Here is a 14785-nt window from a genome sequence, read left to right as displayed (position 1 = left end):
GTATGGCCTCTCTCTGGTTGTTGCATTAAATAAGTGGTAGCTTTTAGTATCCTGGGCTTTCCATTTGGATTGAAACTGGCCAACCTGTGAACTTTGTGTGATGTCCAGTTAATGGTAGCACCTCAGCTGATATGGTTTAATCTGTGGATTGTAGTAACATGCAATTTCAGACATAGGCTTTGCTCTGTGTAGGTGTATAAAGACTCATAGAAGATCTGCATATCTATGTAGAATCAGTGGGCAAAGTAGTTAAAAATGCAGTGGGTCCCAAGAGGAGCACAGATGATGTTTCTACACCTCTGAAGATCTTCCTTCCCCACATCTCTGTGAAACTTTACAAATGTCAAGATGAGTAAATCATTTCTGAGAAATTGCTCCCTAACCTTCATCCTTTGAATACAGAGACTGTAATCTCAAAGTAATTTCTGGAGAATCAAACCAGAAGATGAAGCTACTATTAGCTCTAATATTTTTTATTTTTAAAAAATCGATCTCCTGAGATGATCTGATAATAGTTTTCACATTGTAATGTTTCATGGACATCCAGAAGAAATATTTTTCTGTAGGTAGCAGTTTTCCCTGAGCGTTGAACTAGCTGTCCAATCTCATTACATTGGAAGTAGCCCAAGGAAACAATTCAAATGCTTCTTCTCTATGTACTTATTTCATTTATTAATTTTCATTTCAATATTTCTTACTATTTTCTTCACTTAAAAGAAAGACCAGGACAAATTGAGTGAGGAAGAACAAAGTGGAAGTAATGACTTCACTGAAATATTAGATTCTCAAGCTCCGCTTAGACGCACAAATGTTACAAATGTGTACGGTCCATCCTGAGGGCAGGTGCCTGCCTCACTCAGCTTGCATCCTCACTGTCTATGCAGAGCACCTCGCTCCTAGCGGACACAGAGCATATCTTTGCTAAAGGAGTGAATGAATCAGTGAATCTCAGGTAGTTTCAGGAGGAAAAAAGTGACAATTAAATCTAGTAATATAAAAGTTAACAAATTTGTGTGTGTTATAAATAATATATTTCACCAAGTCTTTGATCTTGATTTTAACTCTTAGTAAATAAAATTAGCACTGAACCTTGACCGTGGTCTAAGATGCAAAACATAATCGAGGCAAAGGAATCAAACTTGCTAATGGAAGTATGAATATATTTTTATTTCCCAGTTAACTAATCAAGGCAAAGAGCTTGAGGTTTTCTAAGCAATTACTTTGAGCCTAAAATTTCTAAACTGGACCACTCATAAATTTGCAGTTTCTTTTTGGGCTGCCTTTATTAAGTTTTTAGCAATAACATATACCTTTCATAGGAAAGAAAAGTAAGTTTTGAACATATTAAAATCAGATAAATTAAGAAATATATTTAACTGGTTAATTATCACATCCCACCTTAAAAATCAAGGGAAAGTGTAATCTTTTAACTGAGACTAAACTTTTTATTAATTGTCAGGTGACTGCATTTATAAAGAATCTAATTACGTTTTGCTTGGAATACTAAGTATATGCTACTCACTGTTTAAGACATTGAAATGGCCCTGGCTGGTTGGCTCAGTGGTAGAGCCTGCCCTGTCCTGGGTTCGATTCCCAGTCAGGGCACACAAGAGAAGCAACCATCTGCTTTTCCTTTCCCCCACTCCTTCCTCTCTCTCTTCCTCTCCTGCAGCCATAGCTTTATTAGTTTGAGCACATCAGCCCAGGGCACGGAGGATGGCTCCATGGAGCCTCCACCTCAGGTGCTAAAAATAGCTTTGTTGTGAGCATGGCCCCAGATGAGCAGAGCATCGGCCCCAGACAAGCATTGCCAGGTAGATCTTGGTCAGCGTGCATGCAGAAGTCTGTCTCTCCATCTCCCCTCATCTTACTTGGGAAAAGAAAAGACGTTGAAATGTGGCTTGTGTCACCAAGAAACTGGATTATTTCATTTTAACAATTGAATTTAAGTTGCACTACCTGAGGTTATAGCTGTTGTCTCAGACAGTGCCTTTCTAGAATGGCGAGCTTTCCTCCAGAAGTTCTAGCCTAGGGCCGACTTCTAAAACAGATAGCTGTCCAAAGTGTGTTGACTGCATGCCCATGCACAGTGCTGGTGCTGTCCTCTCGTCAGCCTTTGTCCTTTCCTTCCTCCTTTGGGCTTCCCTGGTCCTGGCCGCTGGTTTCCAACCACGCCTGTTTCTGTTCCTTCGCAGCTCCTGTGTGGTTCTGCCAAGAGGGACCCTCTCGGGCCTTCCTCAGCATCTCATCACATTTGGTTTCCAGTTCCCTCCCTGAAAGCCCCCAATATCATTTCTTCTTATTTAGGTTATTTTAATAATTCAGCTTACTTAGTAGTTTTTCTTGTATCTTTGGGGAAATTGCTGACCCATCACTGAGTCATTAGGGGACTGTTTTAAGGATTTTATACTTTGAGCCATATTTAGTTTTTCTCTCTTCTACTATAGGGTTTAGATTTTGAAAGCTTATGAGAAAGATAACTGATAATGTCTTTTTCCTATTTCTGAGGCAAAAAACACACAAAATACTGTTTACGTTGCTCCACGAGAAGTACACACTGGGCGTTCGTTCCGGGCAGTGAGTGTGGGTAGGAGTGTGACATAGCCATCCTTTCGGCTCATGAGAATAAACACCATTGCGATATATAAGAGGGGCTGAGTTTTGTTTTCCTAAAGTGACCACTCAGACTTTTACTCTCCGCTGTCTGAAATGTGCCTGGCCCCGGCCCCTCCTCCCTCCTGAGCATCAAGGCCAACAATGCGCTTTTAACATGATCACCTCCCAGCAGTAAATCAGGAAGCTCATTTTCTCATGAACCACTTGAAAGAGACTTCAAGTCTCTGGCACAATTTTCCAAGTAAGCTTTTCTAACCAATTATTGGGGTGACTTTAGCTCTGGGAGAAAATTAATTCTTGTAAGCAGCAGCATACCTCTCTCTACACAGGTGCATGTGCAGCTTCCTATTTTAAAAGATATCGACTTTTTGTAAAACTGTTTTCATCCATATGAAGAAAATTACATAAAAAATGTAATTTGCAAGCATAAAAAGATTCATTTTTGCCACTTAATTACAGTGTTGCTTGCTTTATTTATGTTTAATTATACCTAATCGGGTCCTGTGATGTTTGGCAGATATTAACAAGCTCTAGCTTGTACTTTTTATTTCAGAAACTCAAACCGCAGATTTTCATAAACTGAAAGTTGGGAGAAATATGACTTTGGTTTTGTTTTATGAAAGGACTTTTAAAAAGTTGATTTCTGAACACCAGCCATGCAATCTAATTTGTCATTTTCATTTGTGTGCCCTAGATTTTCTCCACAACTAATTTCTTCTTCGTCCAGAATTGAACTTTTAAAGGTCAAAGAACCAAAGTTAATAACTTATTGGCTATACAAATAAATAATGCTTCAATAGTGCTTTAGCCCCAGGGCTCCAGAACGTATATCCTGGACAATAGGGGGCCTGTGAGGCTCCCATGGCCTGAGGACTTGCTCCTCGGAAATGTAGGGGTCAGTGGGACCCCTTTATGTTTTTATTCAGTGCAGAGGGAGATGAGGATTTGAAGACTATTTACTTTGAGTCATTTTGTTACTGCAAAGCCACCAAATATGGCTTAAAATAATTATAGTGTCTCTGTGATTTATATAGTGTCTCTGTATTTATTTATTTCTTTTTCTAGTGCTTTAGAAATAGGACAGTCCATTCTAAAAGTGATTACTGCCCTGGACACTATACTGTAATTTAAATTCTTGAAACTACATTCTCTGAATTTTCAGTTAATTAAATGTTTCTGATTTATAACATGTAGAATGGTCACTTCATAAATTTCTTGACTATCATAGATTGAAAGCTATGTTATTTTTAAGTGTTTAAAAATAATAGGCAGGTTTTCTTTTTTTCTTTTCTTTTTTTTTTACAGGGACAGAGAGAAAGTCAGAAAGAGGGATAGATAGGGACAGACAGACAGGAACGGAGAGAGATGAGAAACATCAATCATTAGTTTTTCATTGCGACACCTTAGTTGTTCATTGATTGCTTTCTCATATGTGCCTTGACCGTGGGCCTTAAGCAAACCGAGTAACCCCTTGCTTGAGCCAGTGACCTTGGGTCCAAGCTGGTGAGCTTTTTGCTCAAGCCAGATGAGCCCGCGCTCAAGCTAGCGACCTCGGGTCTCGAACCTGGGTCCTTCCGCATCCCAGTCCGATGCTTTATCCGCTGCGCCACCGCCTGGTCAGGCCAGGTTTTCTAATGTTATATTTTTTTAATTGGCAAATACTTTAGAAAGAATAAACTTAAATAACATTTCCCCTCCCCCCCAAATAATCTCTATAAAAATTCCTAGGGGACTGTTTTATATATAGTGTATGCTCAGTACATCATATCATTATTTGTGGTACTATGGTAGTAATTGATACAATGCCTCATTCAAGCCTCACCTAAATCTACCACAAAATGAATTTTGTCACCAAAACATAAACTCTAAGCAGAAACAGTAACTTGATACCCAGATAATGAAGGCAAACTAGGATGCTTGGAGAGGTTTTATTTCTGTACATGATTTTGGGCAGTATAGAATAAACCCCCAATTTTTTTTATGACATCTTCATTTACAAAATATGATGACACAAAATGATCTATGGTAAAAATGCATTGGTTAAAATAGTCCTTGTGTACAGTGTGAACTCTAGAACACAGTAAAAAATAAGCACAAAGATCTCAGCACTAAAGTCTGTGATCCTTTTCAAACACAGATGAGACTGTTTATATTTTTCAAGTTCATTTCTTTTGGATCATTTAATCTAGTTTCTTAGAAATGGAGAGAAGTGAGGCCTTGTAGACAGTGATACTCACCAGGAGCAAGAAATGGTAACTGATTGCCTGGCAGGGATGTTAGAACAGCAAACTGCCCGCCCTTGCTGCCGCCATTCGCAGGCATGGGTCCCTGGGTCTTTGTGTTACAGCACAATGCAGCAGTTGATTCAGCCAGATAAGGTGAAATTCTATTTTAGGTAACTTGTTTGTTTATTTATTTATTTATTTATTTATATTTTTCTGAAGTTGGAAACGGGGAGGCAGTCAGACGGACTCCCGCATGCACCCTACCGGGATCCACCCGGCATGCCCACCAGGGGGCGATGCTCTGCCCATCTGGGGCATTGCTCTGTTTTGACCAGAGCCATTTTAGCGCCTGAGGTAGAGGCCATGGAGCCATCCTCAGTGCCTGGGCCAACTTTGCTCCAATGGAGCCTCGGTTGCGGGAGGGGAAAAGAGAGACAGAGAGGAAGGAGAGGGGGAGGGGTAGAGAAGCAGATGGGCGCTTCTCCTGTGTGCCCTGGCCGGGAATTGAACCCAGGACTCCTGCACGCCAGGTCTACGCTCTACCACTGAGCCAACCGGCCAGGGCAGGTAACTTGTTTTTTTAAAAAGCAAGTAATTGTGATTCATTTTAGAAACATTTTTATTCAGTAAAAATATTTAAGATGGAAAGTAATGTTTTAAGTTATCTAGAAAAAAGTTGGGGGTTTAAAGATTCCCTATTCCCCAGGGTTACACTTGAATCAGGAAAGGTGGTTTGCTGGGTTGTAGAAAACCCAAAATAATAATCACCCTATATGGGTATCATTTATTTGACAAATGCTCACTGTGTGCTTCATTTACAGTTTAGAGCAGTAATGGGCAATCTTTTGAGCTTGGTGTGTCAAAATTCGCCAAAAAACCAAGCATAACTCGGGTGGTGTGTCACTTCGAGAAAAAAAAAACATAATTTCACAATATTTAAAGTTTAAATAACAAAAATGTATAATTGTAATATATAACTGTATTTAATAAACCAAAAACTAATTATTTAACCTACCTGCTTAGTGACTTCTTTGTTCATCTGTTAGTCGGTTTCTTTTGTTGGTCTTGATATTATTTAACTTGTGAGGGGTGCCGTGAACTAAGATAAGTGAGAGGGAGGGAGAATTCTTTAACCTGCCTATTAGTGACTTTTTTGTTGCTGAATTTCATTGGCTAAATCTTCAATTGAAGGTTGGTATTTTGTACACTTCAAGCCCAAGCAAGTGCTACTAACTTCATCTGTCTGTTTCTTTTGTTGGTTTTGATATTATATAATGCTGAGAATAAGGTCTCACTAAAGTACATAGAAGGAAAAATTGTGAGTAAAGCCATTGCTATATTTTTCAGGGTGCTAAAAGTGTCTGGTAATCAGTTGCAGGCACTCCAAATTTCCTGTTCATAGTGATACTCCTTTTTCATTCTCCAAGCGGCACCTTTCCAGATTCTCAAGCTTTGACTTCAAGTTGATAAACACCTGAGCCCAGATGCTGTCTTGAAATTCTGCAAGTTGCATCTTATGTAAATTAAGATGGCTGCCGCTATTTCTAAGGGCGGGAAACGGCACCCATAGCACAGGCCCTCTCCTCTCCCAGCCTCCCCCTCACTTATCTCAGTAATGATGGTCAATTAGAAATCCAGACACCCCGGAACAGTAGATTGGATGATGGTTGCTGTGGTTATCTGGTTGCTGGTAATGGCGATCACAGGGCTCCCAGAGATCCGTTTCCCACGCATTCCGCTGCTCCCAGCTTCACCGGCCAGAAGTGAGGTCAAAGATCCCCTAATGGCTTAACCGGAAGTCCCAGAACTAGATGCTCTGTGCCGGAGTTCTGTTGTTTAGGCCTATAGATCTCCGGGACAGGGTGTCTACACTGCAGCAAATGTTTTATCCTCGGCTACTGCACCTGGCCCTGCAGGAGCCGAGGATGAAACGTCCTTCTTGGCATGCAGCCCCATACTTCTCTGGTATGTGGCCGCATGTCATTGAAAATAGCTACACGTGTCAGTGCCGACACGCATGTCATAGTCGCCATCATGGGTTTAGAGGCTTAATAGGTTTTTTGTTTATTCCTCAGAACAACTTCATAGGGCAGGTATTATTAGCACCATTTTGTTAACAGTGATAGCTAGCTAGTTGTGAATAAAGGAAGGGAGGAAATGGAATCTGACATTAGGCCTCATTCACTAGAAAGCCACAGCATTCATAGGCTCCCCTGGGCATGGTGGCATCCTTGCCCTTGGGACTTACTTCTGTAAGTGGTCAGGAAAAATCTTCCCAGTTAGGGATTATGGGTGGGAGATAAGAGGAGGAATTCCGCTGCAGGTCACATGCCCAGTGGAAGCCACGATGGTGCAGAGGGAAGTAGAAACCAGATGACACAGCAGAGCTTTGGGACACGTGCAGTCGAAGCCAAGATGGTGACCATGAAGAGGAAGTGCCTAATCTGGAGAAAAGACAAGACTGGGTAGGGGAAGGCTTCAGCACAAGCCCCAAAAGGTTGGGAAAAAGGTTGGTCAGTTCAAAAGAATTCCTGGTCTTTCCCCAGCGTGCAATACAATCAGAGTTAAAGGTCTCTCTTGGTAGCATTTGCCCCTTCACTGGCACATATTCTCTCTATAGAAGCCACACAGGCTCAAGCATGGGCTCCAAGTGCTGGCCGGGCAGCTGGTAGTCTCCAAGCACAGACCTGGTACAGCAATGCAATGTGCTGGCTAGAGTGCAGACATAACAGAGACTAAGCTAGCTGGACGGGGACAGAGACTAGACTAAGCTTTGGCATGGGTTTAACTGAAGTACGGGTTTAACCCAGGCATGGCCAACATATGGCCCGCAGGCCGGATGCGACCCGCGATTAAATTTTTAATATTCTCCGCACGTCGCACTGTGGAAATGAAATAAGTGGTACTTTTAAATCATTATACATAAACTACGATATCTAACCATTGTATAACAATGAAAGTTAAAATCTCAGCTACTCAGAAGCAGAAGCATCTTTTTTTATTTTTTCTTTTCTTTTTAATTGAGTTTTATTGGGGTGACATTGGTTAACACAATTATACAGTTTTCAGATGCCCAATTCTACAACACATCTCTGTACACTGCATTGTGTGCCTTTTGTTTTTATTTTTTTATTTTTTATTTATTTATTTATTTATTTTTTAATAAATTTTTATTAATGATAATGGGATGACATTAATAAATCAGGGTACATATATTCAAAGAAAACATGTCTAGGTTATTTTGTCATTAAATTATGTTGCATACCCCTTGCCCAAAGTCAGATTGTCCTCCGCCTCCCTCTATCCAGTTCTCTATGCCCCTCCCCCTCCCCCTAACTCTCTCCCTCCCTCCCTCCCATGTCCTCCCTCCCCCCACCCCTGGTAACCACCACACTCTTGTCCATGTCTCTTAGTCTCGTTTTTATATTCCACCAATGTATGGAATCATGTAGTTCTTCTTTTTTTCTGATTTACTTATTTCACTCCGTATAATGTTATCAAGATCCCACCATTTTGCTGTAAATGATCTGATGTCATCATTTCTTATGGCTGAGTAGTATTCCATAGTGTATATGTGCCACATCTTCTTTATCCAATCTTCTATTGAAGGGCTTTTTGGTTGTTTCCATGTCTTGGCCACTGTGAACAGTGATGCAATGAACATGGGGCTACATGTGTCTTTACGTATCAATGTTTTTGAGGTTTTGGGGTATATTCCCAGTAGAGGGATTGCTGGGTCATAAGGTAGTTCTATTTGTAGTTTTTTGAGGAACCACCATACTTTCCTCCATAATGGTTGTACTACTTTACAGTCCCACCAACAGTGGATGAGAGTTCCCTTTTCTCCGCAGCCTCTCCAACATTTGCTATTACCCGTCTTGTTGATAATAGCTAATCTAACAGGGGTGAGGTGGTATCTCATTGTAGTTTTGATTTGCATTTCTCTAATAACTAATGAAGCTGAGCATCTTTTCATATATCTGTTGGCCATTTGTATCTCTTCCTGGGAGAAGTGTCTGTTCATGTCCTCTTCCCATTTTTTTATTGGATTGTTTGTTTGTTTGTTGTTGAGTTTTATGAGTTCTTTGTAAATTTTGGATATTAGGCCCTTATCTGAGCTGTTGTTTGAAAATATCATTTCCCATTTAGTTGGCTGTCTGTTTATTTTGATATCAGTTTCTCTTGCTGAGCAAAAACTTTTTATTCTGATGTAGTCCCATTCATTTATCTTTGCCTTCACTTCTCTTGCCATTGGAGTCAAGTTCATAAAATGTTCTTTAAAACCCAGGTCCATGAGTTTAGTACCTATGTCTTCTTCTATGTACTTTATTGTTTCAGGTCTTATATTTAGGTCTTTGATCCATTTTGAATTAATTTTAGTACACGGGGACAGGCTGTAGTCGAGTTTCATTCTTTTGCATGTGGCTTTCCAGTTTTCCCAACACCATTTGTTGAAGAGGCTTTCTTTTCTCCATTGTGTGTTGTTGGCCCCTTTATCAAAGATTATTTGACCATATATATGTGGTTTTATTTCTGGGCTTTCTATTCTGTTCCATTGGTCTGAGTGTCTATTTTTCTGCCAATACCATGCTGTTTTGATTATCGTGGCCCTATAATATAGTTTAAAGTCAGGTATTGTAATGCCCCCAGCTTCATTCTTTTTCCTTAGGATTGTTTTGGCTATTCGGGGTTTTTTATAGTTCCATATAAATCTGATGATTTTTTGTTCCATTTCTTTAAAAAATCTCATAGGAATTTTGATGGGAATTGCATTAAATTTATATATTGCTTTGGGTAATATGGCCATTTTAATTATATTTATTCTTCCTATCCAAGAACAAGGAATATTTTTCCATCTCATTGTGTCTTTTTCTATTTCTCTTAATAATGCCTTGTAGTTTTCATTATATAGGTCCTTTACATTCTTTGTTATGTTTATTCCTAGGTATTTTATTTTTTTTGTTGCAATCGTGAAGGGGATTATTTTTTTGAGTTCGTTTTCTAATATTTCATTGTTGGCATATAGAAAGGCTATGGACTTTTGTATGTTAATTTTGTATCCTGCGACCTTACTGTATTGGTTTATTGTTTCTAATAATCTTTTTGTGGAGTCCTTCGGGTTTTCGATGTATAGGATCATATCATCAGCAAAAAGTGATACCTTTACTTCTTCTTTTCCGATGTGGATGCCTTTTATTTCTTTGTCTTGTCTGATTGCTCTGGCCAGAACTTCTTGCACCACGTTAAATAAGAGTGGAGAGAGTGGACAACCCTGTCTTGTTTCTGATTTAAGGTAGAAAGTCCTCAGTTTTATGCCGTTTAATATGATGTTGGCTGATGGTTTATCATATATGGCCTTTATCATTTTGAGATATTTTCCTTCTATACCCATTTTATTGAGAGTCTTAAACATAAAATTGTGTTGTATTTTATCAAAAGCCTTTTCTGCATCTATTGATAATATCATGTGGTTTTTGTTCTTTGTTTTGTTGATATGGTGTATTACATTAACCGTTTTGCGTATGTTGAACCATCCTTGAGATTCTGGGATGAATCCCACTTGATCATGATGTATTATTTTTTTAATATGTTGTTGTATTCGGTTTGCCAGTATTTTGTTTAGTATTTTAGCATCTGTATTCATTAGAGATATTGGTCTGTAGTTTTCTTTCTTTGTGCCATCCTTGCCAGGTTTTGGTATGAGGGTTATGTTGGCCTCATAAAATGTGTTTGGAAGTATTGCTTCTTCTTCAATTTTTTGGAAGACTTTGAGTAGAATAGGAACCAAGTCTTCTTTGAATGTTTGATAGAATTCACTAGTATAACCGTCTGGGCCTGGACTTTTATTTTTGGGGAGGTTTTTAATAGTTTTTTCTATTTCCTCCCTGCTGATTGGTCTGTTTAGGCTTTCTGCTTCTTCATGACTCAGTCTAGGAAGGTTGTATTGTTCTAGGAATTTATCCATTTCTTCTAGATTGTTGTATTTGGTGGCATATAATTTTTCATAGTATTCTATAATAATTCTTTGTATATCTATGATGTCTGTGGTGATCTCTCCTCTCGCATTTTGGATTTTATTTATTTGAGTCCTATGCCTTTTTTCCTTGGTGAGTCGTGCCAAGGGTTTGTCAATTTTGTTGATCTTTTCAAAGAACCAGCTCCTTGTTTTATTGATTTTTTCTATAGTTTTTCTGTTCTCTATTTCATTTATTTCTGCTCTGATTTTTATTATGTCCTTTCTTCGGCTGGTTTTGGGTTGTCTTTGTTCTTCTTTTTCTAGTTCCTTAAGGTGTGAAGTTAAGTGGTTTACTTCGGCTCTCTCTTGTTTGTTCATATAGGCCTGAAGTGATATGAACTTTCCTCTTATTACTGCTTTTGCTGCATCCCAGAGATTCTGATATGTCGTATTTTCATTTTCATTTGTCTGTATATATCTTTTGATCTCTGCGCTTATTTCTTCTTTGACCCATTCATTTTTTAGAAGTATGTTGTTTAGTTTCCACATTTTTGTGGGTTTTTCCCCCTCTTTTTTGCAGTTGAATTCTAGTTTCAAGGCTTTATGATCAGAAAATATGCTTGGTACAATTTCAATTTTTCTAAATTTGCTGATATTGTCTTTGTGGCCCAACATATGGTCAATTCTTGAGAATGTTCCATGTACACTAGAGAAAAATGTATACTCTGTCGCTTTGGGATGAAGTGTCCTGTAGATGTCTATCATATCCAGGTGTTCTAGTATTTCATTTAAGGCCACTATATCTTTATTGATTCTCTGTTTGGATGACCGATCTAGAGCCGTCAGCGGTGTATTGAGGTCTCCAAGTATAATTGTATTTTTGTTAGTTTTTGTTTTAAGGTCAATAAGTAGCTGTCTTATATATTTTGGTGCTCCTTGGTTTGGTGCATATATATTAAGGATTGTTATGTCTTCTTGATTCAACTTCCCCTTAATCATTATGAAATGACCATTTTTGTCTCTGAGTACTTTTTCTGTCTTGTAGTCAGCATTATTAGATATGAGTATTGCTACACCTGCTTTTTTTTTGGGTGTTGTTTGCTTGGAGTATTGTTTTCCAGCCTTTCACTTTGAATTTGTTTTTATCCTTGTTGCTTAGATGTGTTTCTTGTAGGCAGCATATAGTTGGATTTTCTTTTTTAATTCATTCTGCTACTCTGTTTCTTTTTATTGGTAAGTTTAATCCATTTACATTTAGTGTAATTATTGACACTTGTGGGTTCCCTACTGCCATTTTATAAATTGCTCTCTGTTAGTTTTGTATCTTGTTTGATTCTTCTCTTTTGTTTTTCTATCATTTGTTTTTGTTTGTTTGTGTTCCATACTTCTTTCCTCTGTTGCTACCTTTTTTAAGTGAAGTGTTTTTGTGGTGGTTTTTTCAAGGGTGGTTACCATTAAGTAATGAAAAGGGTACCTACCATATTCATTGTAGTACCCTATCTTATAAGTATTTCTGCACTTCATTGTCCTTTGCTACTGTTAATCTCCATCCTCTCCCCCCTTTTTTTCCTTTGTTGTCACAGTTTAAGTTTGGTTTTATTGTGTTCTTGGTGGAGCTGTTACTTGTGGTGTTGTTTTCTTTTGTTCTTTGAATCTGGTTGGAAAACCCCCTTTAGTATTTCCTGGAGTGGGGACTTTCTGTTGATAAATTCTCTCATCTTTTCTGTATTTGTGAATGTTTTTATATCTCCTTCGTACTTGAAGGATAGCTTTGATGGGTATAGTATTCTTGGCTGAAAGTTCCTCTCTTTCAGGGCTTTAAATATTGGGGTCCACTCTCTTCTAGCTTGTAGAGTTTCTGCTGAGAAATCTGATGATAATCTAATAGGCCTTCCTTTATATGTTGTACTCTTCTTTTCCCTGGCTGCCTTGAGAATTTTTTCTTTGTCATTGGTTTGTGTCATCTTTATTATGATGTGCCTTGGAGTGGGTTTGTTGGGGTTAAGAAAACTCGGTGTTCTGTTTGCTTCTTGAATTTGAGGCTTTAGTTCTTTCCACAGGCTTGGGAAGTTCTCGTCTATTATTTGTTTGAGTATATTCTTCATTCCATTTTCTTTCTCTTCTCCCTCTGATATACCTATTATTCTTATGTTATTCTTTCTGATGGATCAGACAATTCCTGTAGGGCTTTCTCGTTTTTTATTATTTTTGAGTCTCTTTCTTCTTCTCTCTGTTGTGCCTCAAGTTGTTTGTCTTCTATTTCACTAATCCTATCTTCTATCTGGGCTAAGCTTGTTACCTCGTTTTTCAGCTCGTGAATTGAGTTTTTCATTTCTGTTTGATTTGTTTTTATAGTTTCAATTTCCTTGGTAATATATTCTTTGTGTTCATTGAGTTGTTTTCTGATCTCCCTAAATTGCCTTTCTGTGTTTTCTTGTATATCTCTGAGTATTTTTAAGATTTCTATTTTAAATTCTCTGTCATTTAGCTCCAAGGCTTCCAATATGTTAAGTCTTTTCTCCATAGATTTTTCCACATCTATTTGTGTTACCTCTCTTTCTTTTGTATCCATAATATTCGATTTCCTCTTTCTTATTGGCATCTGAGGCTGGTCTTGTTGATAGCACACAGGCGCACTCCCTCCGCGGCTTGAATGAACGTCTCTGCGGTAGTTAGCTTCCTCCACACCCTCGTCTCTCAGATTCAAGTGATAACAGTCCTTTCGCTTTCAGTTTGTGTGGAACTCCGGAATGCTCCGGGGATAAATTTTTCTGTTTCTAGTTGATAAATTTGTTTTGATTTGGGGGAGATCTGTCGGACGCGCTGCTCACGGCGCCATTTCCGTGACGTCACCCAGAAGCATCTTTGATTATTGGAAATCAAGATATTTAAGAAGATAGTGATACGCGGAAAAGAATTCTGCGTGTGACTAATCTAGGGTTTACTTCCAATAATTGGTTGAATGGATTCACGATACTTCTTTATTTTTTAAAAAATTCCATTATAAAGATTTTTTTTGTTAATTTGTTGTACTAAATTACTTACATTTATTCATAAACAAATTACATAATAAAATTTTGTTTACTTAAACAAATCATTTTTATATTTAACGTTTTTTAATTTTAATATTTCATCCAGCTCGTGAAAAAAGTTTTCTTTCTAATCTGGCCTGGGGGCAAAAACTGTTGGCCACACCTGGTTTAACCCATTGTTGGGCAAATGAGTTGTAAAAACTGTATTTTCTGTTTTTGCTCACTCTTATTGTTAAAAATGGCCACTGCTCACGTGATGATGCTCTCACGTGATACAGCTGATTGCTTTCATGCTTGGGAAGGGGCGTGGTTATGCTAATGTGTGCTGGGGGAGGACTTTTGTGCCAAAAAGTTTTAAAAGAAGGAGCTCGGAGGCCATTTTGAGAGAGAGACCACATTGTTGTGGAGAGAGGAGGAGACCACGTGGTTTGGAGGAGAGGAGGCAGTCAAGATGGCCGGGTGCTGAAGGAGAAGCCAGTTTGTGCAGAGAGGAGATGGGAGATGGGGAACCAGAGGGGATAAGACTAGTGGGGGCTTTGATTCTAGGAAACTCGGATGTGTCAGTAGCTTTGTGAGCACCGAATGAGTGGGTTTTGGAGCTCATTGTGTTTGTGTTTACTCGCTTGCCGAGTGCGAGTTAGGAATAAAGGTAATGGCCCACCAGTTCTTGGCTCTGTTGTTTTATTACTGTCTGTCCAAAACAAATGCGAACCTTCAAAGGCCAGGCAGCTGTGATGTGACCGCAGCTCCTGGCCCTGCACCCCTGTTATGCCTCACCAATGCTGGACCAAGGCATGGAAGTTCTGGACCCCACTCTTCATCTGGGCTTGATGAAGACAAGGCTGGACTTCTTCCACAGCCGAACAGATGGAATTGAGACACTGGGAACCTGGGGGTAGTCTTTTATTTCTACTCCAATATATCTTACCACTCTACCTCTTCCTCCCATCCAGGTC

The 14785-nt window shown here is 38.9% G+C and overlaps 1 protein-coding gene across 2 annotated transcripts in view; it reads left to right on the top strand.

Moving 5' to 3' along the window:
• Window positions 1-14785, top strand: part of TNFRSF19 (TNF receptor superfamily member 19) — a 112420-nt gene that overhangs the window by 31859 nt on the left and 65776 nt on the right. The window lies entirely within an intron of this gene.

Source organism: Saccopteryx leptura, chromosome 4, assembly GCF_036850995.1.
Source record: "Saccopteryx leptura isolate mSacLep1 chromosome 4, mSacLep1_pri_phased_curated, whole genome shotgun sequence".
Taxonomy (NCBI): domain Eukaryota; kingdom Metazoa; phylum Chordata; class Mammalia; order Chiroptera; family Emballonuridae; genus Saccopteryx; species Saccopteryx leptura.
This window is presented reverse-complemented; position numbering and strand designations above follow the sequence as displayed.